The sequence below is a fragment of the Gekko japonicus genome, unplaced genomic scaffold, assembly GCF_001447785.1.
Source record: "Gekko japonicus isolate JY-2015 unplaced genomic scaffold, Gekko_japonicus_V1.1 scaffold1380, whole genome shotgun sequence".
Classification (NCBI taxonomy): Eukaryota; Metazoa; Chordata; class Lepidosauria; order Squamata; family Gekkonidae; genus Gekko; species Gekko japonicus.
Window position 1 is genome coordinate 69,341 of NW_015174316.1, and position 25,496 is coordinate 94,836.

A 25,496-nucleotide genomic window follows, 5' to 3' on the forward strand; every position below is an offset into this window, starting at 1 on the left:
TCTGGATTTTCAAAAAGTCCCGTGCTTTGGAAACAGAGTCAATCTTTTCTTTTTTATCTTGAAGTTTTAAGGTTACACCCTCTGGATACAGCCAGCGATAGCTGATTGTGTTTGTTTGAAGAAAAAGGATTAAATCTTTGTATTTCTTTCTCCTTTGTCTTATTTCAAATGGGATGTCTTTAAGGATCCTGATGGTGCTGTCCTCGATTTTCAAGGTTGTCCCTGTCGTCGCTCTCAGAATAGTATCCCTTACATGTCTCTTTGAGAATCTCATTACTATTTCCCCAGGCAGATTATTCTTTTTTATATATGCGGAATATGACCTATAGGCCACATCCATTTCGCTCATCAAGTACTCCGCCGTCAAATTTGTCACCGGGGCTAATGCTTCGCTCAGCATTTGCTTCAGATTCTCTCCTTTAGATTCTGGGACACCCTGGAATCAGAGAACCAAGTTTGCCTTCTCCATTTGCAGCTGTAAAAGTTGTTCTTCTGTGGAGACTTGCTTCTTTTCCAATTTTTGTACCTTTTTCTTCACCTTTTGAGTAGTGGCGTCGACTTCTTTCACCTTCTCAGCTGTTTGCTCTGTAATTTTAAGGGTCTCATTCACTTGTGCTTGCTGGGTGGTGATACATTTGGTCATTGTTGACAACTGTGCCTTGATGTTCCAGCAGGAGGCGCAGAGATTCTGCCAACATTTTAGCCAGCTTGGTGGTTCCTTCCGGTTTTGGACTCTCCCCTTTCGCTTTTAAAAGTTTCTCCTTTTCCGTCCTCTTCCCTGCCATCTTTTATTGATTGTTTACTTTCGCCGCAGTTTCTAAAGTCTCTGAATGTGCACTCAAACGCTTATACACGTTTGGGGAGACCCAGTAACAGCTTGGCCACCATGTACTGCACCAGCTGAAGCTTCCAGATTTGGGACAAGGGCAGTCCCATGTAGAGAGCATTACAGTAGTCTAGTCTCGAGGTGACCATCGTGTTGATCACTGTCGCCAAGTTGTTGCATTCGAGGAAGGGAACCGGCTGCCTGTTCTTATAATTACAATAGTACTGACCGTGTTTGATGTGGTGTCTGAATTACATCTTAAGTGTTCTTTTTTAAAAACAAACAAACACTGGATTATGAAAACTCCCAGAATACACTATTTCGAATTAAAAGCTGAGAGTGGGTTTCCACACACACCCATCCCACCACAAGCTTCTTGCTGTGTCCTTGCCTAGTTGAGTAGCAACAAAGGACTTGGGAAGAACAACAGACAATTGCTTCTGATCTGATCTCCCCAAGATTCTAGCTGCCTCCTAGGTAGGGTCTCCAGGCTGCCACTTTGACAGGCAACTTCCCACCATGAACCTCTGGCCCCCACTGCCATTCCAATGAGCAGCAGGAGCTAAAAGAGAGGGGGGGGAATGGTGTCATGAGGTGCCATGACATCACTTCCTGGTGAGTACCTAAAAGTGACATCACCACATCATACAACACTCTAGGAATTTCCCTGATTGCTATGGTTTTTACCATAGGGATTGGGGAAAATTCTAAACTATTAAGTGACACGGTTATGTCACTTTCAATTTCTTGCCCAGAAATAACATATGATGCCATTTTTGGCAGTCTTCACCCCTCACACTCCTACTCCTTGCTTGAGGACCCTACTCCTAGCCTTGGGTGGATTCAACAATTTTCTCAGGAGGAGCAGATCACCCCCCTGGAAATATCATTGCCAGGTTGGGGTGCAGTGAAGTTGAAGACCAGAAGACTACTCAGTTGGGAGTCAGCTTCTGATCCCCCCTCCCCCAAACTGATCCATCTCAGGAAGGCTGGGACACAGGAAAGTTTCCCAATGTGGGACAGCAGAATCGCCAGCTGATCCCATAACCACTCAGGAGTTGGCTTCTGATTCCCCCACCCACAATGTCATAAGAACATAAGAAAAGCCAATGGTCAGTGGCCCATCCAGTCCAACACTCTGTCACACAGTGGGCAAAAATACCTGGTGCCATCAGGAGGTCCACCAGTGGGGCCAGGACATTGTTCCCCCCCCCCCCCCAAGCACCAAGAATACAGAGCATCACTTGCCCCAGACCAAGAGTTCCTATCTATACCTTGTGGCTAATAGCCTGCCTCTCTGATTTCCCACCTCCCCCCAAAAAAAACCCCATCTGGGCCAACCCCAAGCTGATCCATTAATTAGCTGAGAGTTGGCTTCTGAACAATAGGGCAGCTGCAAACACATCCAGAACTGGCTCAGAGTCTGATTGTGAGGTATCAGACATGGCATGTTCAGCCACTGGACATGTTTGCTGCAAAGTATGCATCATCCCTACTTTCAACAAGAGTTAGCGAAAGCATTCTTACCAACTGTAACTGCACTCAGAATTCTAGCAGCTGTAGGTCACTGGCTAATTTCAGTGTCTCAAGATATAATGAGTATTTAAGCAATTGCTGGCTCTTCCTAGATGATTATTCATTCAGGGTCAAGACACATACATGAGATCTGCAGACAGGCCTTGGAGTAAGAGATGATCAGTGCTTCTTTAGGGCCTGTAAGGAAGCCCTTTGTTTAATGAGCCTCTAATATCCCTCTAGGTCACAGAGGATATTGGCCCCTGAACAAGCCATCTGGTTTTTGCTTTGCAGCTGGCATGCAGGCACTGGGGTGGCCATCTGTGGCCTCGGTGTGATGGATTGCTCAGCCATGCTGCTGGCAGCACAAGGAGATGAGCTGCACACTACTGGTCAAAGTGGGTATTACTCGGGTGGGACCAGATGGTGCCTCCTAAGCCTGGCTGAGAAAGGTTAGGGGGAAGGACTGGTTTCTCTGCAGTGGGGATGGGAGGGGCTGCATTTAAACTCAACTTCAAAATTAAAAAAACAGGGAACAAGAGTAGCACAAGATGGAAAAATTTATTCCACTTCAGCCCCCACCTGACAGGAAAGTTTTAGATAAGCCGTTGTCTTTCATCCTCAGCCCTCCCAGCTGTAATATGGGGATAATAATACTAGTCTACTTTATAGGGGAGCAGTGTTCCCTCTAAGCTAAGTTAGTGTGAGCTAGCTCAGAGTTTTTTAGCCTCTGGCTCATACTTTTTTTGTCTTAGGTCAGGACGGGTGGCTCCAGGGTGAACTAATTTATGCAGTAGCCAAGTTTCTCGCTCACAACTTTAATGCCAGGAGCTCACAAAGTAGAATTTTTGCTCACAAGACTCCACAGCTTAGAGGGAGCACTGTAGGGGAGTAACATATTACTCAATGTTACACAAAGTACTTAGAGCACTTGAGAAAAGTCATGTATAAAGGCTTATCATCATTAGGATTGTAACGCATTGTTGTGGTAGTTCTTCTTGTTATAATTTATTACCCCTGGACACTGAGTGTGCCCAAAGCTGTTCCCATTCCCATACCCCAGCGTAGCCAGAGAAAAGCCAAGCCAAGAGGATGCTGCAGGAACCTTCATGCGTCTCAGTACCTTCCTCAGTACCCTTTGTCCTTGAATCCTCCCCCAGTCCTGGGGAAGGGAGAGAGTTTCCAGCTCTTTCTCATCAGTACCAGAGGGTTCTAAAAGGATCAGGCCATGCTGTGTCAGACAGCCCTGGGATGACGTTTCCTCCTCCCCCTTCACCATCCTTTCCCCCCTCTGTTTTCTCTGTGAGTCTCTCTCTCTCTCTCCCCTTGAAGAGCTGATCCTCAGCAGGCCTGCCAGCACCAGTCTGTTATAAGCTGCCTTGCAGCTTGCCAGGGTTGCAATTTGCTGGAGCAGCTGGTGTTTGATTAACACTCAGCTGAGCCAGGGAGGCTGGGCAGGCCGTGCAAAGAGGAGGGCTGCTCCACTCCTGTGCCAGATGTTCCCTGCTTCCTGCTGCTGTCATTCTTCAGCCGGCATATGTAAGCCCTGGGGCCTTCATGGCTCTCGACTAGTGCTCCGGGCATCTCCCTGGCAGCAGTCAAAACGGCCCTCTTGCCAAGACCAGATACCTAGCCTAGGGAACTCCCCACCAACCCCACCGATAATGCGGTCAGCAGTCCTAAAATCATGCTGCTCAGGAAATGGTCTCGAGAATTAAACTTTACATTAGCGAATTTTCATGTGATTTGGTTTATTATATTACCATTAACTTCTGTAGTCGGAAGCTAATGTAACCCATTAATGATTCATGACATTGGGTTTAGGGTTTTTTTTAAAGATTTTTAAAAGAATTAGTATCTTGCAAAATATTTGTGTGTTTTTATTTATTTATCCATATGATGCCTTTCCATTGCCGGTTCACAGTGAATGATAAAGGCCTAAAAATAAAATCAAACAACCTCCATACATTGCTAAATATTAAGCCTGCTGAGAACTTCATGACAAATATGCTCACACCTTTGTGTTACCACGAAAACTCACACGAGGGTGGGCAAGAAGGCTCATGCGCAAACTGCTCTTGATCTGGACAGTCTGCTAGCCATTAACATCCAAGCTGTCAGACAGACACCAATCAGTAAGGAAAATATTGTTTCATTGCATTATTTTCCCATGTTATTTTAATTATCCTTTCTTTAAACAAATGTCAGTGGGATGCCCCAAAAGGAGATTAATATGATGACTAAATGATCCTTGAGCACATCTATTAAAAACTAGCACACATAGACAGCAATCTTAAGCAGGTTTACTAGGAAGTAAACCCCTCTTAATTTTGTATTCATGGTGACTATTTACCAAGGGAAGCATTGAATTAGGAACCAGTTTTGTCCTGGTTGGAATACACAAGCCAACTTTCAGGTTATATATTAAAATTCCATTCTTGAGCTTGCAAAAACCAACCAACTCAGAAAACACTTATTAGTAAATAACCTTCATTGATTAGCATGTTTTTTGAGCAAAAAGTTCATATATCCCATTTTCACAGTGCTGGTTATTGCCCCCATACTCGGAATAAAGAGTCAGACACAGAAAAAGGGGATAACTATGGGCCACTTTATTAAATTCACAGTTGAAAATAATGGCAAGGGCAAATATGTGAAGTGGCACGATCCGGGCCAGGGGTCAGTGTTGACCCTTCCCCAGTCGTAGGACGCGGAGCCACCCACCCCCAGCTTGAGCCAACCTGCGTGGCTCCCCACTGGCGGGCACAGCAAAAGACATACCCTGGAGATCCAGCCCCAAGTCGTAGAACTTAAGCGGCCGATCGATCCATGCAGTCCCCAAGGTAGTTTACCGTATTTTCCCCGGGTTGCTCATCCCAAAGGCTAATCTGGCCAAACTCCTATCGCCTGAAGTAATTAATTGGTGCTCGCGTTAGCCGCATCTCAGTTATCAGCCCCAATCCTGCTAACTAAAGTGACCAACCTAATGACCGGCGCCACCCCGAGCCAATTCCACAATCCGCTGATAAGTTGTACAAGGTAGGCGAAAAAGCATCCTGGTCTCAGGCCAATTAGCCCGAGATCAAAAATTCCTACCTGGCCCCAAAGAAAGGCGACCAGCCGTAGCCCGCACAACAATCAGGATGGGAGGGTGGGCCAAGCTCTTCAAAGAAATAGCTTAGTTGGGCGCGAAGCCTAATCCGCCGGCTCCGCCCCCAGGCAAGTCACATAGCCGACCACGGCTTACGTGCTTCCCCTTCCTCCTTCAATGGTGGGCAAAGGCAGCCCCCACCAGAATGGCTACGCCCTCTGCCAGTCGGGCCGGATTACATTTCCAGCCTTTCATGGCCCAGGGCCCTCATACTTATAACGAGGGTGGGGGGTGGGGTGACACATCCCTAGCTACTTTTAGGAAGGCATGCAAAGCTGTTCTGTTTCAGAATGCATTTGGAGGAGGGTGACTATTTCAGATGGTTTAGTTGCATGTTTTTAAATCTGTGGAAGTCTTTAAATATGTGTATTATTTTTATTTGTTAATCGATTTTTATGGTTTGTGTCCACTTTGTTTTATGTTTTAGCCACCTTGAGTTCAAAGAAATAAGGCAGGATACTAATATTATAAATAATCAAATGTTGACTGAATAATCTACCATATTAAACTTCAGTTATACAATTCTACTGTTAATATCTTCAGATTAGGGCTCAAATGTTGGGATTCGGAACTGTCTTTCCAAACAGCCTAACTAAACCTATAAAGAGCAACCTCTAAGTGAAGGGGTTTTCAGGAAATGTCTTAATTTCTTAACCAATACCTGTGTTCTTCGAAGTGACAGGATAATCTTTATTTAGCAACTGTATATTACCCACAACTTCCCACTCACCAATTTAAAGTAAACTTTGCTTGTAACAGACAGTAGATCTATTTTATTTCATGCAGCCTCCAACTTCCACCCCTCTGTAGGCCTTTCATTAAGCATATCTGGAAACTTCGGGCTTCAGGTCACGGCCAAGTCAAAAGGATCCACTTGCTGTCATAGACCTTCTAGTAGCAACTATTTTATATATGTGTGTGTGTAAATAGAAATAGAAATAAATAATATTTATTTTTACTGTGATTTTATTAATTTTTGTATTATCTGTTCATTCGATCCTAAGCCACCCTGAGTAAGCCACCCTGAGCCTGCTCCAGCAGGGAGGACAGGATATAAATTAAATATAGCAAGTGGATGTAAACCCAGATCCACACTCCACTGTGCCTAATAAGAAAGTACATCAAGGCAGCATATCAAGGCAGAGCCTCCCGTTGCTAAGAGCTTGTGGTTTTGCTATAGCAACTGCAAAAGTAGTTGCACACACTGCCAGTTAGTGATGTGGGTGTGGAGCTGGACCTTTAATTGTTGCCAGAGTGTTCTAGGGATGGTGACAGGACAGCATTCAAAAAGGCAATCTCCCACCTGCAGCCTGAAGTCGCATAGTCCAGGAAAAAGCTTTACCATTTCACTCTGCTTAATGCATAAGCTGGCACTAAAGAGTCTGAGTGACTGATGTGAGCTGCCAAGAGAGGGCAGAGCCGGAATCATTACTGGTGATGGCTACATCAGCTAAGCCTATTAACTTGCCTATATCACTTTACTGCTGAAGGGGAATATCAGACTTCAGAGTAGCACAGAGTAGAACTCTTCTGCTTTGGACTGCACTCTCAGTCACCCAGGCAAATCTATATATTTCTTCTTAAATACATTTCTTTGTAACTCCTAGAGACATGCTCCATTTTCACAGCAGTGCTGGACCTGTGGTTTCCACTCTGGCATGTATCAGCTTCATCGTCCCTCGCCCCAAGCATCTTGTAGATAGCCCTAGCTGCTGCTAAGAGAGAAGGTTCTTCATCATTCTGACACAGACCAGTGCCTGAAGGGGAAACTGGACTAGTCTAGGATGTGCCTAAGCTGACAAATTCTGCCTGTGTCCTCTAAAACCAAATAAGACATGTTGTTCCAGGTAACATCTGTGTGTCTGAGTCGAAATCAGGATCTGTGAATATTGTTACCAGGAAGCAGCAACGTCTCTATAAGGGAAGGTGAAAAGCTGCACAATTGCACAAGACAGAGGCTTCTGACACCACTTAGCCACTCTTCTGAAAGTGCTCTTTGTGTATATCATGAACAAATCAATCCACAATTAAAGCATAATTGCTACTAACTCCCTACAGAAAGGTCCCTGCTTCCTGAGCTAATTGACCTTGCCTCATAACCTTTCCTGAATATATAACCACCAGGGGGCAGAATATGCATTTCAGTTTCTCTCAGCAATCTCAGACATGGAAGGGGTCTTTACTTGTGCCAAGGACTGCCTGTCTAGACAAAATGAGGGTGATAATTCTGTTCAGTGCTGTAGAACTTTGGAACAAGAAATCTCCTGCCTGTACAAAGGTTGAGTTTTTTTAGTTCAAGATAGTCTGATTTCTTAAGCCAATTCTACTATATTATTTCAAAATTTCAAGGGTCACTTAAAAACTGTTGAGTGGGAAGTTGTGGGTAATATAAAAGCCCATATTAGAGTTTACGGCAGTCTCAGGCCTACCAATCCTAGATGAGGTTGCAGTGTGTCATTATGTGTACTCTTCTATACTGTGTTGCTATTTTTATTTATCTATTCATTTGTGAACATTTCTAAACCCACCTTTCTTCTAGCCCTGCTAGAATAATTTGGGCTATTTTTTTATTATTAATATGCAGATGACACCCAACTCTATATCTTCTTTCAGTAGAATCCAGTGACAGGGTAGATATCTAGAACTGGTGTCTGAAAGCAATAATGGGCTGAATGAGGGCAAATAAACTGAGACAGTTCCAATAAGATTGAGGTAGTGTTGATTGATAATAAATTCAGCCAAGGATTGTAAAATCAGTCTCTTCTAGATGGAGTTGCATACCTCCTAAAGAAGCAGCTTTGCAGCTTCGAGGTGCTTTTCTGTCAGGATCAACGGATGGAGATATGGATTTCCTTGAGTCATATACAACCTTTTACCATTTCCGAATGGTTTGCCAACTATAACTGTTTCCTAAGGAATACGATTTGGCTACAGCTATCCATGCTCTGATTACATTCTATTTAAGAAACCCCATCAATAACCAGAAATCTCTGCTGGATGTCTGTGTACTGCTGGACTGCTGCAATGGGGGTGTCTATATGGAAGCTTGTTTGGAAGCTCCAATTAGTTCAAAATGCAGTGGACAGATTGGTAGAGGATACAACCTACAAATACTACACTACTTTTAAAAGAGCTTTGCTGATGCTTCTGAGAATAATTCAAAGTGCTAGTCATTATCTATAAAGCCTTATGTGTACTGGAACCAGAAACGTATGTACATTCCTGACGATTGTGTTTACATCATCAAATGTCCTCCTCTATATATTCCCACATTCAGAAGCTGAGCAGCAGAAAGATGGCCTTTTTCACTTGTGGCCCCATACAGTGGCTCCAACTTAAGCTGGCAGGAAAAGACATTTATATTTCCCCCCCAAGCTTTTTGGTAATTGCCCTTTATTCCTATGGATCCACATGTTTTGTTTTTTCATGACTTCTGAGATCTTTATGTTCATGTTTCAAGTGGAGGCCGGTTTTATTTTGTAATAACTTGTACAGCTTGTTTTCAAGTGATGCTGCATTCACTCTATTTTAATTTTTGCTCTATTAATTAGCTTGATGCTGCTGTTATTTTATTTTGTTGTTGTATTTTTATGGTTTGTTGTATTGATATTTGTAAGTCACAGATAGATATATGTATGGAGAGGAAGGATAGAAAAAACTTCACATTAATTAAAAAAACCTCAGCTATATGTAAAGACTTGGTGGGCTTAGGCCAGAAGCTAAGGTGGAAGGAGATGACCAATTGCCCCGCAGTGAGAGAACAGGAATGGAGAGCAAATATGAAATCAGCTCCTTGGTGACTTTAGTCTTTTAGCGTCACTAATGTAATGTTCAGTCCTTCAGAAGGTAGTACAATTCCCTATAGAGCAGGCTGATCTTATCATAGAAGGAAGGCCCCCTTCTGGCATGTTCAGAAAGGGAAACTGAGGACAAACTCGTGTGATTAAATAATACTGAGTCCATGGGTCGCAAAGAGTCAGACTCGACTGTGCGACTGAACAACAACAACAAAAAGGTATTTTTAATTTTTTTTGTTCTAATTTCTGCTTAAGGTGATACCCATAGGAGCAGTACTAGATAGATAAGGTGTGACTAAATTGGCATGCTGGCAACAGAGTTGAATGCGCATCATGTGATATATAGCAAGGAATGCTCAGCAGCAGCTCTCATATTTCCCATATTGTTGCAAAGGTGCTGAAATATCAGAGCTGGAAGCAAGCAGGCAACCAGTGGCACCTTAAAGACTAACAACATTTATTTCAGCACAAGCTTTCATGAATCACAGCTCACCTCTTCAGAAATGTGAAGACGAGATCATATTGGTAATTCTTCTTAAGGGGCAGATTAACAGGGGGAGAGTCTTGGCGTGAATTCTGCTGTGAATCTTTCAAGTGCAAATTCTCACGATTTGTGGCAGAATTCACATCAAGCCTTTCTGCCTCTGCTCTTCTTTCCCCTTCATTCTAATCTTCCCCTTAAGAAAAATTCACAGTATGCCTTCACATAGCTGAGGAAGTGAGCTGTGACTAAAGTTCATATTGAAACAAACGTTATTAGTCTTTAAAGTGCCACTGGACTTTTGTTTTATTTTGTTATGGCAGACTAACACAGCCACCCCTTTGCCAATGTCTCTGCAAGCCATAAAACCAAGCCAAGAGCCTGAAGGGCATAAAAGAGACTACAACTCAGCAGGGCTGGCGTGGGCTCCTCACAGGGATGCAAGGATGTTGGTGTTTCTGCCTCCTCATTTTAGAGTCAGGAATCAGGATCTGGAATCATGGGACAGAACAGGCCGGATGGGACTCTGTGGACTACCTATGTCACCTAATTCCCTATTGAGGTGGGAACTGCAGTGCCACATTCCACCCATCTGCATGGGCAAAAGAGCAGCATAGCTAAAATGACAGCAGTTTCTTCCACTTGCAAAGTGTCATGGTGGTTGAATCTAGTTCAACCTCCTGTGAGTTGCAGAAAATAGCCTTAGTGGTGGCACAGTGTTCTGATCTGGGCTAATGAATGAATTGTACGATTGAGCTGTAAAGCAACTGCTGACCATTTCAGTATGTGCTTGAATCCTGCACATATTCACACAGCTGACATCTACAATTTGATGGTGTCTAAGTGGTTCTGAGTAAGGGCCAAACTTGAGATCCAGGATGGGAATTTTAGATGCATAATTTAGCCCTCAGAAGCAGGTGGCAGGAAGCCAATATTTATGAAAGTATGGCACCAAAGAAAGGCATTTTTTCTTGAGATTCCCCCACACACACACTATTCAACCAAATGGACATGGACTTTCCCAGCTGCTTTGAACTACTGGTGCTTAAAGGAACAGACTGGGTTTTTTTAAATTGGAAAAACAGTGCAGGGGGGAAATTTAAGTCTCTTCTTATTCAGTGCCACAGCTCTGATGCAAATCTGCCCTCTCCATTGCTTTGTAGAGTCAAATTACATGTCTGGGGTTCCAATTCTGAATTTCAGCATCTTGTGTAGACCTATCCCCAAACAACCTAAATAGTATATTGCTATGAGATTAGGACTGCCACTACACAACTATAATGAGGTTTATTTCCAAGATAAATTGCTTATAATTAAAAAAAATACATTTCAGGATACATGTTGGTGGTTTGAAGAGGTCATAGACACTAATAACTATGATAGGACCATCTGTTGGATATTGTAACTCTGCATGCAAAAGGATCAGGGAGGGAAAGGGTTAAGAGAATTCTTTCACTGGGGGGACACTTGGCAGTTGGCCCCCCACCCTCTCATTGGTTAGATGTTGAGCCTCTTTGGCCATTGGTTTGGCTTTTGTTTCTTCTTATATAGGACCTTCTCTCTCTTACCTGGGCTTGAAGCTATAGTAAGGCCCCGGTCACACTAGCGGGAAAAGCCGCAGCAGAAGTGCGGCTTTTTAGAGCCGGAACAAACAGAAGCGAGGCAGCGCTATCAGACAGGTCCCCCGAGGCTCTGTGCTTCTGCCGGCAGCCGTGATCACATGCTGCAGGGAAAGTGACTCTAAGAAGGGCGAGGAGGGCCAGCTGCAGCAGTTGTGCCCATGCGCAGTTCGCCATTACCATGCATACCACGGGATAACCACGCGTCGGCGATCCCATGGCCACCGTTTCTGCGCGTCATCCAGTAGGTAATGCCCTTTCACTACTCTGTTTTAGATCCGCATCTTCAGCCAGAAGGGATGGTTTGGGGGCGGTAGTGCGACGCTTGCCAGATGTTGGCATCAGATTGCACCAGTTTAATCCGCCTTCAACCCATCCATTTTGCGGGGCAAATCCTCCCGTGTGACCGGGGCCCAAGTTAACCTTTTTGAAATTAATCTGTTTACAATAAGTTAAATTTACCTACATGAATGTGTCATGTAAGATGTGCTTCTATTTTTGTGAGTAAAATTTCTTTCTCTTGTTACCATTGGATTCAGATCATCTTTGTAATTTGTTTGAACAGCATTTATCAGACAGGTCCCCCGAGGCTCTGTGCTTCTGCCGGCAGCCGTGATCACATGCTGCAGGGAAAGTGACTCTAAGAAGGGCGAGGAGGGCCAGCTGCAGCAGTTGTGCCCATGCGCAGTTTGCCATTACCATGCATACCACGGGATAACCACGCGTCGGCGATCCCACGGCCACCGTTTCTGCGCGTCATCCAGTAGGTAATGCCCTTTCACTACTCTGTTTTAGATCCGCATCTTCAGCCAGAAGGGATGGTTTGGGGGCGGTAGTGCGACGCTTGCCAGATGTTGGCATCAGATTGCACCAGTTTAATCCGCCTTCAACCCATCCATTTTGCGGGGCAAATCCTCCCGTGTGACCGGGGCCCAAGTTAACCTTTTTGAAATTAATCTGTTTACAATAAGTTAAATTTACCTACATGAATGTGTCATGTAAGATGTGCTTCTATTTTTGTGAGTAAAATTTCTTTCTCTTGTTACCATTGGATTCAGATCATCTTTGTAATTTGTTTGAACAGCATTTAACCAGGAAACACAGAGAACTGGGGATACTACAAAAAGCTTCTGTACTTCCAAGGCAATATATATATATATATTACATTTAACCCAATATTGACTAGGTGCAGCCTTTGGAAGTACTTACTTAGTACTTCCTCATGATTCCTCCCAGAATGATGTTAACTTACTTTGGTGCCCTCTTTGAAGGCCAGGCTGGAATGTAGCACATGTACTACACATGGCTTCACTGGTGGAATGGGCATGGCAGAGGTTTGATTTGTGCAGTGCTTGGGGGGAAAGCAGGGAGTGCCCATTTGGGTACACAAACATGTATCTGAAAAATTAAAACAGTTAATAGCATTATGCTGGATGAAAGGTTACTGTTGTTGTGAAGCAATCTCCAAGGTTTCCAGTCTGGCGTCCTTTTGCCAGCTCTAAATTCAATTAGCAATTTTAACAAGAGCATGAGAAGGTGTTACAACCAGGCAGCAAATCCCGACCAACACATCTTACACAGAATACACAATTAATCAGATCCTTCCTGCTGTCTGAATTGTCTCCTAGGCTAAGGTGAAGCTACTGATTACAGCAAAGTTCTGTCAGATAGAATGTGGAAGGGGGAGGGGAGGAGAATAATCAGGACTTATGAAGTTGTTGCTGGATTTTATAATGTATATAAGCACTCTGACGTTTCTCTGGGTGCATCCCCTGCATCCCCAAGTTTACCAGGAATCCAGAACACAGAACAGGCAATACCAACCACTAGACACCAGAGCTCCTCCACATAACCCAGTTAAGTCTATAACACCTTGTGGTTTCTACCTTAAGAAAGCTACACACTGCAGACAGACTTCAGGCTTCTCCATCATGCCCTTAACATTAATCTACCCACTCTTCTTCCTTTTTCTCCCTTTATCTCCATACTGATGAGAAGATCTGGGGAATTCAAACACTCGCACTCACTACTTTGTGGTATTTAAGGTAAAGGTAAAGGTTCCCTTGCTCGAAAGCCAGTCGAGTCCGACTCTAGGGTTGCGGTGCTCATCTCCATTTCCTCATGCAGAGAGAATATGTTGCTCTTTGTGTAGCTTTTGAAATTAGATGATCTGCTGCACATGGAGGCATCTGCTCTTGCAATCAGAAAAAGAAAAAGAATCGGGAATTGCTGTAAGAGAGTTTCACGTGGGCAACTGCTGGTCAGTGTTCCCTCTAAGCTGAGTTAGTGTGAGCTAGCTCACAGTTTTTTAGCCTCTGGCTCACACATTTTTGTCTTGGCTCAGGAAGGATGGCTCCAGAGCCAACTAATTTATGCAGCAGCCAAATCGCTCACTCACAATTTTAATGCCAGTAGCTCACAAAGTAGAATTTTTGCTCACAAGGCTCCATAGCTTAGAGGGAACATTGCTGCTGGTCCTAAGCCAGTTTGATGTAGTGCCTAAGTGTGCGGACTCTAATCTGGGAGAACCGGGTTTGATTCCCCACTCCTCCACTTGCACCTGCTGGATGACCTTGGGCAAGCCATAGTTCTGATAAGAGCTGTTCTTGAAAAAGAGCAGCTTCTGTCAGAGCTCTCTCAGCCCCACCTACCTCACAGGGTGTCTGTTGTGGGGAGGGGAAGGGAAAGGAGATTGTAAGCCACTCTGAGACACCTTTGGGTAGTGAAGTGCAGGGTATAAATCCAATCTCTTCTCTTCTTCTTCTATACTTAGGCTGCGATCATACGTACCAGAAACTGTGACAGACATGCGATTCCCCCGCGGATTAAAGGGATCACATCTGTCCAGCATCCCAGAGTCGTTGGTGGGGCATCTTGTTGCACTGCAGGAACATTGCAAAAAGCCACCGGGAAAAGGCTAGTAGTGTCGGGAACTGCGGGGCAGGTGGGCAGAAGTCTGATCGCGCAAACGTGCGTCAGTTCGCCCCGGGGCAAACAGCCTCGCTTTCTGCCCGCAGTTCCTTGCTGGTGTGATCGGAGCCTGAGACTGTTTTATGAGACTGTCAAGAATATCCAGAGGGTATGAAGAAATCAGAAAGGCTGCATGGAAGGCCACCCTGACCTTACAAGAAGCAGCAGGGGTTGGGAAGGAAAACAGTCTGCAGATTTTTTTGACTAAGATATTGACTGTTTTGACCAGGATATTGACTTGAAACCTCTTATGTTATTTTTGGAAGGGAGAAATGCATGCTCATGCCCTTCAAAATCTATCAGAATGATAACATGCACATTTGACTCTGTAAGAAGACACTACAGAAAAACAGTCTGGAGGTGAATCTGGAGTCTGCGTCACTGCTGTTTGAGAGAAATGCATAGATGAAGTAGGGTCAGTTTTCAGTGGCTTCCACAGAGTTCTATGGGACAAAATAAGTGGACTTACATAATCAGGAACACTGTAGGGGAGATAGATCAAGATGGGTAGCCATGTTAGTCTGTCCATAATAGTAGAAAACAGTAAGAGTCCAGTAGTACCTAAAAGACTAACAAAATTTGTGGTAGGGTATGAGCAGTGACTCATGAAAGCTCATACCCTACCACAAATTTTGTTAGTCTTTTAGGTGCTACTGGACTCTTATTCTTTTCTACTGTAGGGGAGGGAAGCCTGTGCCACATAAGAGAAATCACTGGCAGGGATCTGTGACTCTACAGACCCGCCCTCTGCTATTGCTATCCCCCCCCCCCCGTTATTTAGCAAAAATTTCCATCGTTGAAATTGACAAAGCATTTCATTCGTGGCATGTAACTCCACACACCCACACACCACAAGACACAGAAAGACCCAGTTAGGAGGAGTAGGTGTTTTCTCTGACAGAAGTGCAGTCCTAGTTTAAAACCAGACTTACTTCTTCAAAAGATTCCCCTCCCCTGTTATCTGTCTGCTGTAATTGCCACTCTTCTCAGCCTGTTGTGTATCTTTGATACAAGACAGCAGGGATTGTCAGCCCAATCCTCCTTTCCTATCTTAGCCACCCTCACAGGTGTATCCTTAGGCACTGCAAGCCTTTTCCCAAAACACTTGCCCCCCTCCCTTAGCCTGGATAGATACTTTTGCTTGCTCCCGAGTTTCTGAGAGCTGAGTGACATTTTGTAATTTCTGGCTGGAGACTCTGAAGCTGCAGGGCCCCCCCCCGCCCTAAAGCTTTGCTGTTGTGCCTCCCCCTCTGCGGCTTCTTTGCTCTCTCTTGACAGCTTTCCTCACAGCTCTGTGGGTGCCTCTCTGTGGTGGGAAGGATTGCATAAATCTCCTGCCACATAGACTTCCCAGCAGCTGTGATTGCACAGCATGGGACACAGGAGAGGGGAGAGACCTGCTCCCTGCCCCCTACATTTATTCAACCAATGGTGGTTGTGGTGGGGGGCTACAGTTCTCAGAGAGGGAAGAGTAGATTACTCTGTGAAGAAGAGACTGAGCAAGAAACCACTGCTGGGCATGAAAAAACTTCAGAGAGTCACTCCAGGCTTGTTTATACTATCCCTTTCCCTGATCAGAGTTACCTTAATTCCATCTCTAGTATCTTTACACAACTAAAGAGACCAGAAAAAGCTGCAAAGTAGTGCTGGAGAATGAGTGGCTCTTTCCTTACCTCTTAAAATAATAGCTGTCATGGAAGAAGGTTGATCTAGAGGAGCCTTCTCCTTCCTCAAACATGATGGCATAAAGATACACCATACAAAGTCAGGCAGCAACTGAGGGAAGCTGGGTTTTTTTCAGGTAGGAGCAATGCTTCCCTCTAAGCAATGCTTCCCTCTTGTGAGCAAAAATTCTACTTTGTGAGCTACTGGCATTAAAGTTTTGAGTGAGTTATTTGGCTGCTGCATAAATTAGTTTGCTCTAAAGCCATCCTTCCCGAGCTAAGACAAATATCTGTGAACCGGAGGCTAAAAAACTGTCAGCTAGCTCACACTAACTCACCTTAGAGGGAACACTGGGTGGGAGAGTGGGGTTGGGGGGAGGGGAGAGACCTCATCAGGGTACAATATGCCATAGACACCAGCCTCTAAAGCAGCCATTTCCTCAGTTGGAAATCAGTTGTAATAGCAGGGGATCTCCAGCCAACCCTAGCTGGATAAGACGGGCGTGAAGAGTCCTTTGCCTGTTTGTCAGCAGCACCCATAGGAGTGAACCACTGGGAGAACTAGCATTGTTGATCCTGAGACCTTTGCCCACTTCAAAATATGGCCCCTGTTAAAAATTTGTTGCTAACCTGGAATTTATGATCTTCCTAAGGAAATACCATTCATAGTCATATTCATATTGCCAGATTAAGAATAGATCAGGTTTACCAGCACCACAAAACAGCCATCAAGCAAAAGGTATATTGAGTCATAAGAACATAAGAACATAAGAGATGCCAATGTTGGATCAGACCAAAGGCCCATCCAGTCCAACACTCTGTATCACACAGTGGCCAGAAATACCAGTTCCATCAGGAGGTCCACCAGTGGGGCCAGGACATTAGAAGCCCTCCCACTGTTGACCCCCCCCCAGCACCAAGAAGACAGAGCATCACTTGCCCCAGAGTCCCTATCTATACCTTGTGGCTAATAGCCACTGATGGACCTCTGCTCCATATGCTTATCTAATTCCATTTTGAAGCCGTCCATGCTTGTAGCCACCACCACCTCCTGTGGCAGTGAATTCCATGTGTTAATCACTCTTTGGGTGAAGAAGGAGTTCCTTTTATCCGTTCTAACCCGACCGCTCTGCAGTTTCATGGAGTGCCCACGAGTTCTTGTATTGTGAGAAAGGGAGAAAAGTACCTCTTTCTCTACCAGCTCTTTCCCATGCATAATCTTATAAACCTCAATCATGTCACCCCTCAGTCGTCGTTTCTCCAAGCTAAAGAGCCCTAAGCGCTTTAACCTTTCCTCATAGGGAAAGTGTTCCAACCCCTTTATCATCCGAGTTGCCCTTTTCTGCACTTTTTCGCAAAGCTAGAATATCCTTTTTAAGGTGTGGTGACCAGAATTGCACACAGTATTCCAAATGAGTCTGCTGTTCTGATTTGATTTCATTTCTTTTTGGAGGGGGACCTTCAGGAATAACAGCACCAACAAGGCTGAAAGTTTGAAAAAGCTAACCAAAAACGTATTGCATCTGATCTGTAGCTAAAATATACTCTAACTAACTAGCTTCTTGTAGTTCCCAGTCAGTATTAGAAATAACACAAGCAGCATAGGTGTAAGGCTAAGTGCTTGTTTACATAATTAAGGGTTTTTTTTGGGGGGGGGACACAGGCTTGAGACAAGAACTCTGTGGACTGAACTGGGAAATCCAGGACATTTCACCACACACCTGTTTTTCTATTACATTGCAGAGTTCATTCCACTCTCCATTCCAGGGTCATGACTTTGCTGTTATTGTGATTGTAACTTGTTCAGGGACAACTGAAAAATTATTCTGGTGGCTCTCACCTTGTCTAAAAACCTTTGGCCAATCTCCAGTTGACTCCTTGAATGAGTACATGAATGAGAGCTTGAAGGGAATTCAAAGCTGTTTTTCCAAGATAATTGATCGTATGAGCTGGCCTTAGCTGCAGCAAGCACCTGATCATGCAAGGGGCTGGAGAGGGGCTGCTCTGTCCCTCCAGTGATGTCACATCAATAAGACTGCAAAGCAACTGTTGTTGGCTTGGGCCTTTTGAGCTAGTCTGATGGTGTCTAGTCCTCATATTGAAAAGTCAATCCTGACCTTCTCTACAGACAAATAACACTTCCATCTCCTGCAAAATGTCTCTGGCTGACTGCAGCAGCAAGAGAGAGGGGGGGCGGCGGTAAGCAGGACTAGGAGCGTTTGTTGCATAACAGGAATTATCTTCACCCAAGCTGTATACTCCATTTAATCAGAATCCTATAATCAGCTATGATTGCCTCCCAAGCTTGTTATATCAGAACTGGGTGATGTCAGGCTGGATTACGGTTCCATAAGCTCTTTTGTCTGCATAAAAATGCTTTCTGTTTATTAGCTTCCACAGACAGGGTAGTACATCTGTTTGTCTGGGTCTAAATAACTGAACATTATGCATATGGAACCGAGCAAGTCTGAACATGTACTCTTTATGACTATGACACTTTACCTGAACCAAAGTTCTCGTGTACACAGAGCTTCCTGTTAATTCTAGTGAATAAATTTAATTTGTTCTTTGCACAATGTGGATTGGGTCCTGTTAATAACATGAACAGGCATGGTCTTGCAGGTAAGGCAAGAGGATCTATGCACACAGAAGACCCTGCACATATAAACAATTGCTTATATAGTCAGTGTTCTCTAGTGCTAAGTGGCAAAGTGGCGTGCCAATAATTATTGTTCATGTAAATATGGAATGGCCAGTTCTAGGCAAAGTGATGAGCTTTTCTGACATCACTGCAGGGTTTTTTCATTGGGAGGATATGACTGGAGGAGGAGAAGCAAGGTGGTACAGTAACATGCCACTCTCCTTATGGCCACATGCAAATCCCTGACAGCTGCATGGAAGCTGATCATGTTCCTGGCTGGGGGCTGTAGCACAGGTGGCGTACTAAAAAATACAGATTTATTTTCAGAGGCACCTTCATGCTGCATATATGCAGAGGATTGTATAGGCTATCCTGGTTGTACAACTGTGCTTATCAGCCATCTTGGAAGCCAGGATGCTAACTCAAACCGCATAATCTACAGAAGACATCCAGCTCCAGAAAGAACACAGGTGTGTCTCAAGTCTATGCACTGTGTTATCTCATGGTATGGAGTATTTTGCCAAATAATGAGTATAAATGAGGAACCCACAAGGACTTGCAGGGGGGATCTAATTTCTGCCTCTATTGACTTTTCCCCTTCCCTGAAAGCCCCCATAATGTCTCCACTTTTCCTGCTTCCTTCTCTCCTTCCCACTCACCAGCCAACTTACCTTTATCTGTCCCTCTGTCTTCAGCTTTCCCTTCTCCCCTTCTGAAAAGTACTGGGTTTGACGCATGGCGAATTCGGACTACGACATGCGTTCAGACGCGTTAGACAAGCAAAAACGGCACTGCAAGGCCAACTATATATACTCCACCCGGCACACCTCTGTCCCCATTGGAGGGTTTGAATTTCCCGCCAAGGGTGCTATTGGTGGACTCTAGGTGGACTAAGATCCTAGGTCCCCTTTGTGTTTGGGGACCAAGCTCCTGCTTAGCCGCAGACCACTGGTGGTGGTCTGTATACATAACACCCTTCTCCCCTTAGTTCCGATTCAACCTATGTTACATAGTCCTGCAGATAGCCGGGAGGTCTGCGCTCTTGGAGGGAATGCCGGGGTGCTGGCATGGGGTTGCTTACGGCCGCCTCTGGCTGGCTGACCGTGTCTGGTTGTGGCAAGGGCGGCAGCGGCTCTTCAGGTTCAGGCGGTGTGGCCGGGGGGCTCAACTGGTGGGGGCTCACCTGTGTGGGGAGTTTGGGCCAAGCGCTGGCCTGCGGTGCATAGAGTCCTGGTCCCTTGAGCTGGGGTTGCGCTTCAGTCTCCGGGAGCTGTCGCCGCCTAAGTTGGTCAATATGTTTTTTCAGGAGTTGGCCGTCCTTTGTAGAGACCTCATATGATACCGGGCCGGTGACTCGGACTACCCAGCTGGCAATCCAGGAGGGCCCTCTCCCAAAGTTCCGGATGAACACAGGGTCACCTGGAAAGAACCCCCGCCATCAAAGTCCGTGAGTAGTAGGCCATGGGGACCTCCCAGCCATCGGAACTGTGCCGACACCATAGGGGGAGGCGTCGCACGCAAGGACTACAGGTAGGGACTCATCAAAGTGTGCCAACACCTCATTCGAGATTACCAACCCTTTGTTCCGTCAGCCTCCTTGAGTCTGGTGCCCGGTCTGGATGTAGGAGGTCCAACAGGATAGTGGGGTACCTGCCCATCAACAGTTCCACTGGGCAGTGCCCGGTGACGGGGTTGGTTGTCATCTGCTGTGTCAGTAGGAAGCGGGTGAGCCGCAACTCCCAGTCCCCATCCGTGATCCAGTTGAGGGCTTCATTTGCTGTGCGAACCATCCTCTCCGCTTGTCCATTGGTTGCGGGGTGGAAAGGTGCCGATCTTACATGCCAGATCAGGTTCCGCTGGAGGAAGTCCTGGAACTCTGCCGACGTGAAGGCAGTCCCATTGTTGGAGACTATCATGTCCGGCAGCCCATCGGTGGAGAAGATCTGGCAGAGTGAGCCTATGACAGCCTTTGCGGAGGTGGTGGACATGGGGCTGATCTCCAACCATTTGTAGTACGAGTCTACTGTTACTAGGAATATCAGCCCCGAGAAGGGCCCGGCAAAGTCAATATGTAGCCGGGACCAAGGTTTGTGTGTAGACTCCCACGACTGGGTTGGCGCGCTTGGTGGGTTTGGGTGGACCGCCTGGCAGGTCTGGCATCTCCTCACCCAGGCCTCTATCTCGGCGTCGCTTCCTGGCCACCAAACGTAGCTCCTGCTTCAGACCAACACGGCTACTCACCGTAATCTATTTGCTGGCCATTATTATTATTCATTTTATTTCATTATTATTACTGAAAAGAATTTTGCCATTTAGACGCCATTGGTCTTGAAGAGGGTTACAATGGGGGTCTCCCACAGTGCATGAGAGACTAGTTTGAGGACCCCTTGTGCCACTAAACAGTCCAGCTCTGCATCGATTTTCGGCCGCAAAGCGGGCGGGGTGGAACCGCATGCAAATGGGGGCAATTTGGGGGTCGAGTTGCAATGAAACAGGGGGCCCCTTGTAACAACTCAGAGCCCCATCAAAGACTTCAGGGAATTTCCCGCAAACCTCAGCAAAATCCCACGGTGAACATTTATTCTCCCCCCCGACTGTGATGCCCAACGCCGCAGACCACGCCCACCCCAATAAGCTAACCAAATTCCCCTCCACAACAATCAAGTCCAGGAAACCCTCAAACCGCCGGTACTTTACGCAGAAAGTCCCCACACCCTGTATAGGAACCGGGTTCCTCTGGAAGTTCACCAGCCTTAAGGGCGAAGGCCTCAGGTGGGGCCCACCGTTCGGACAAAGTCTGTTCAGCGTTTCCCCAGATATGATGGAAGCTGCTGACCCTGAGTCCACTTCCATTGGGCAGGGGGACCCTTCAATCGTGACATGGACCTGGATCTTCAGGGCTGCGGGAAAGTTGGGGAGGCGTAGTACCTGTAATGAGGGCTGACTGATCAGAAGGTATAGATCGTCCGTGCCCTCGGTGGCCTCATAGTGCGCGGAAGCCTGGTGGCATTGTTGCAGCTGCAGTGGATGGTTCCGTTTGCCCTTGGATCTCTAGACGCGGGTGAGGTGTCCTTGTTTTCCACATGTGTGGCAGTTGGCATCATGGAATCGGCACAACTTACGCTCGTATGCCTCTTCGCAGCTGGCGCATGAGGAACATCCAGTAGGCTTACTGGGGTGTCCGGAGGCTCCCGCGGATCCCGTCAGCTTCTGGCGGTGGGGTCAACTCCCAGTCCCCATCCGTGATCCAGTTGAGGGCTTCATTTGCTGTGCGAACCATCCTCTCCGCTTGTCAGCTGGCGCATGAGGAACATCCAGTAGGCTTACTGGGGTGTCCGGAGGCTCCCGCGGATCCCGTCAGCTTCTGGCGGTGGGGTGTGCAGACAAGACGGACGTCGTCCTTGTCTGAGGTCTTGGGCACTGAGTTGGGGAGCATGAGATGGGATGCTGCTGGTGGTCGGTCACGGTGGGAGGCCTCGTGGGCGATGGCGAGCTGGAGGGCCTCATTGAGTTTGATGTCGGATGTGCCGATCATCTTTCAGAGCTTCACGTCGCTGATTCCCCAGACGAACTGGGTCAAGAGGTTCTCCTCCACCTTGGAAAAGTTGTATTCCATAGCGTGTTGGCGCAGCGTCGCCATGAATGTGGCAGCTGTCTCACCGGGCTTCTGGATGCACTCCTGGAATTCCATCTGCTTGGGCAGCGTCGTTGGCTTGGGTGTGAGGTACCTGGTCAGGGCATCTATGATCTCCTCGTATGTACACTCGAGGATAGCCTTTAGGGCCAGGAGGCTCTTCACGAGCCGGATGGTGTTCACGCCACAAGAGGTGAGGAGGAGAGCCCTTCTCTTGCCTGCATCGGTTATCTCATGGGTGGCGAGGTGGCATGTTAACTGGTCCTTCCACGAATCCCAGAGCTCGGGATGAGTGGAGTCGAAAACCTTGAGGTGTCCCGGAGTGGAGGCCATGACTCTAGCGGGGAGCGGGGGAGCAGTGTTCAGCAACACTGGGTGCGGTGTGATGCTGTTTAGGAGCGGTGCGGGCACGGTGGCGTTTTCTGGAACAATGCTTGGTGCTGCACTGGAAGGTTAGCCTGGCCTGATCATCAGGATCCCATCCTCGTCGCCACTGAAAAGTACTGGGTTCAACACATGGAGAACTCGGACTACAACATGCGTTCAGACGTGTTTATTGTACTTCATGTATATTTATAATTTAACAACCTTGACATTAACAATATAAATATTTATAATTTAACAACCTTGATTCTGTGCTTGACATTAGCAAGCATTGCCACAATGGCACTGGGTTTGCTGGGCACTCTATGATAGTACTGGTTCTGCTGGGCTTGCAAAATCACCCTCTACATACACCTTCAATTTCTACTGCAGAGATTCTCTGGTTTGACTTTAGTCCTTTGGAAACAATGGAGGATGGAGACACCTTCTTTGGGGCGTAGTATGCTTCTTAACATCCAGTCTAGTGAAGCTTGTGATCAGTACTTTGTGATGCTTTGGCTAGTGTTAGTTAGTAAAAATTAGTATAAAGGCAGACTCATAGCCCTTAAAAATGACTTGTATATGTTTGGGATGGTCAGCTCTTGGGCTTCAAAATGGAGAACAGAAGCCCTCCCAAGTGCCTGCTAAGAACACAAGTGATGTGATGGAATTTTTTTTGCTGTCAAGTCACAGCTGATTTATGGCAACCTTGTAGGGTTTTCAAGGCAAGAGACTTTTGGAGGTGGTTTGCCATTGCCTGCCTCCACATTGGTCCTGCTTAGCTTCCGAGATCTAACGAGATCAGGCTATTCTGGGGCTATCCAGGCCAGGGCTAAGCTGAGAGTAATGTGACTGGCCCAAGGTCACCCAGCAAGCTTCCATGGCATGAGTGGGGATTTGAACCTGGATTTCCCAGATTCTCGTCCAACACTTTAAGCACTACACGATGCTGGCTCTCACGACGGGATAGTGTGTTGGAATGTGATTTTTAAAGTGGCATGTTTATATGTGCAAAGTTAAATAAAAGAAAAATTTCCACTGTCTGTGTTTCTTTTCTGGACACTGAAACAAAGTTTGGATCCAGTGGCACCTTTAAGACCAAACTTTGTTCTGCTGCTTCAGACCAACACAGCTACTCACCGGAATCTATTTGCTGGCCATTATTATTATTCATTTTATTTCATTATTATTACTGAAAAGAATTTTGCCATTTAGACGAGAGGCCCTGACCTGGATAGCCCCAGCCTAGTCTGATCTCATCAGATCTCAGGAGCTAAGCAGAGCCGATGTGGAGTCAGGCAGTGGCAAACCACCTCCAAACGTCTCTTGCCTCGAAAAGCCTACCAGGTCACCAGAAGTCAGCTGTGACTTGACAGCAAAAAATAATAAATTGGGGGGGGGTTGTTGTTGTTAAAAATTATCTGCCCTGGACACCAAATAGGCTAGGTATGCCACTGGATGTTACACAGAATAACACTGCTGTGAAGTCTAAGGAATAAATAGATAAAGTAGAATCCTACCCCAGCATTTGCTCTCTGTGGCTACCAGGAGGTCAACAAGCTGTTGTGTTCGGGTTTACATCTTCTGCTAAATGATTACTAACATAACCATAGGGTCACTAGACTGTCCAAACTATATTTTCCAAGCAATGCATTTACCCTAGATTTCAAATCAATCTACATTAAAAGTTATTTGAATCAGACAAGGGGTACTTTGACTGCTGTAATAAGTAATGCAGCAGAAACCTCAAGAATGTGCCTAAAGTGCCAGCATGGGCACTCCACTGCAGCCCTGCAATATTCGGCTGTGGCCTTTCTCAGGTTTTGTTTCTGTATCTTGGAACAAAAATGAATCCAACAGGCCTCAGGGAACCCTGAAAGCGCTTCGAACAGTGTCGCAAACCAAGAGTCATTTTGTTTCAAGAAGTCACCACAGTACCGCAAATATATTATGTATACGCTCCCATTGCTAGGTGTCCAATTCCTTCCCCACCCTTTTGCAATGTATGGCCTTTCGCCAGCCTTTTGTAAAATATTCAGACATATTCACTCACAACTAGATTTCTCTTAGCTGTAGAGATGCTATTAAAAGGGTGACCCAACTTAGAGCTAGCAGGCTCACATCCAACTAGAGAAAAGCTAGAAGGAGAGGCTGCACCCATCCATCCTTCCCTGTTTATTTGCTCTTGCAATTAATTCCTGAGCTGAAGCTGTGCTCCGGAGGGGCCTCCTGCTTTCCTGCTGCTATTGTTTTCCACCAATAAAACTGCTTTCCATAAAACAGAAGCAATTGTTTCTGAATAAGGAGAGGAAATTGTTTCTCTCTGTCTGGACTCATTTGCTGTCATTATGTCTCCATTCCTAAATGATCCTGCAAAGATAATTCAGGATATAAAGTACTGAGGCTGATGCATTGAGGAGTGATTTCAGCTCATACTTTATTAAGTTACAGGATAACTGGAGATGCTTAGTCTGGCCCGTGGTCAGCTTATTTCCCCTTGTAAACCACACCCCAAACACACACCCACAACCGTGATACGCTATTTACAGTGCACTGGAGTCCCATAGGTCCCTTTTCGAATCCTAACCCTCTGATAGGTGTGTGCTAGGATCCGTTCGGGCTATCGTCTCTATGAGCGAAGCTAGGGCCCTTCGCATGGCCATGTGTGGACCCGACCACATGAGCGGACGTATTTGGTACACAACACAGGAAGACACTTCATTTCAAGATTTTGTATTTTGAAATTAGCTTCCTTGAAATTAGTATGTGGCATTATCTGATTGCTGACTTTAAATGGTATCTATTATTTAATTGTTTCTAATAGCTGACATGCAA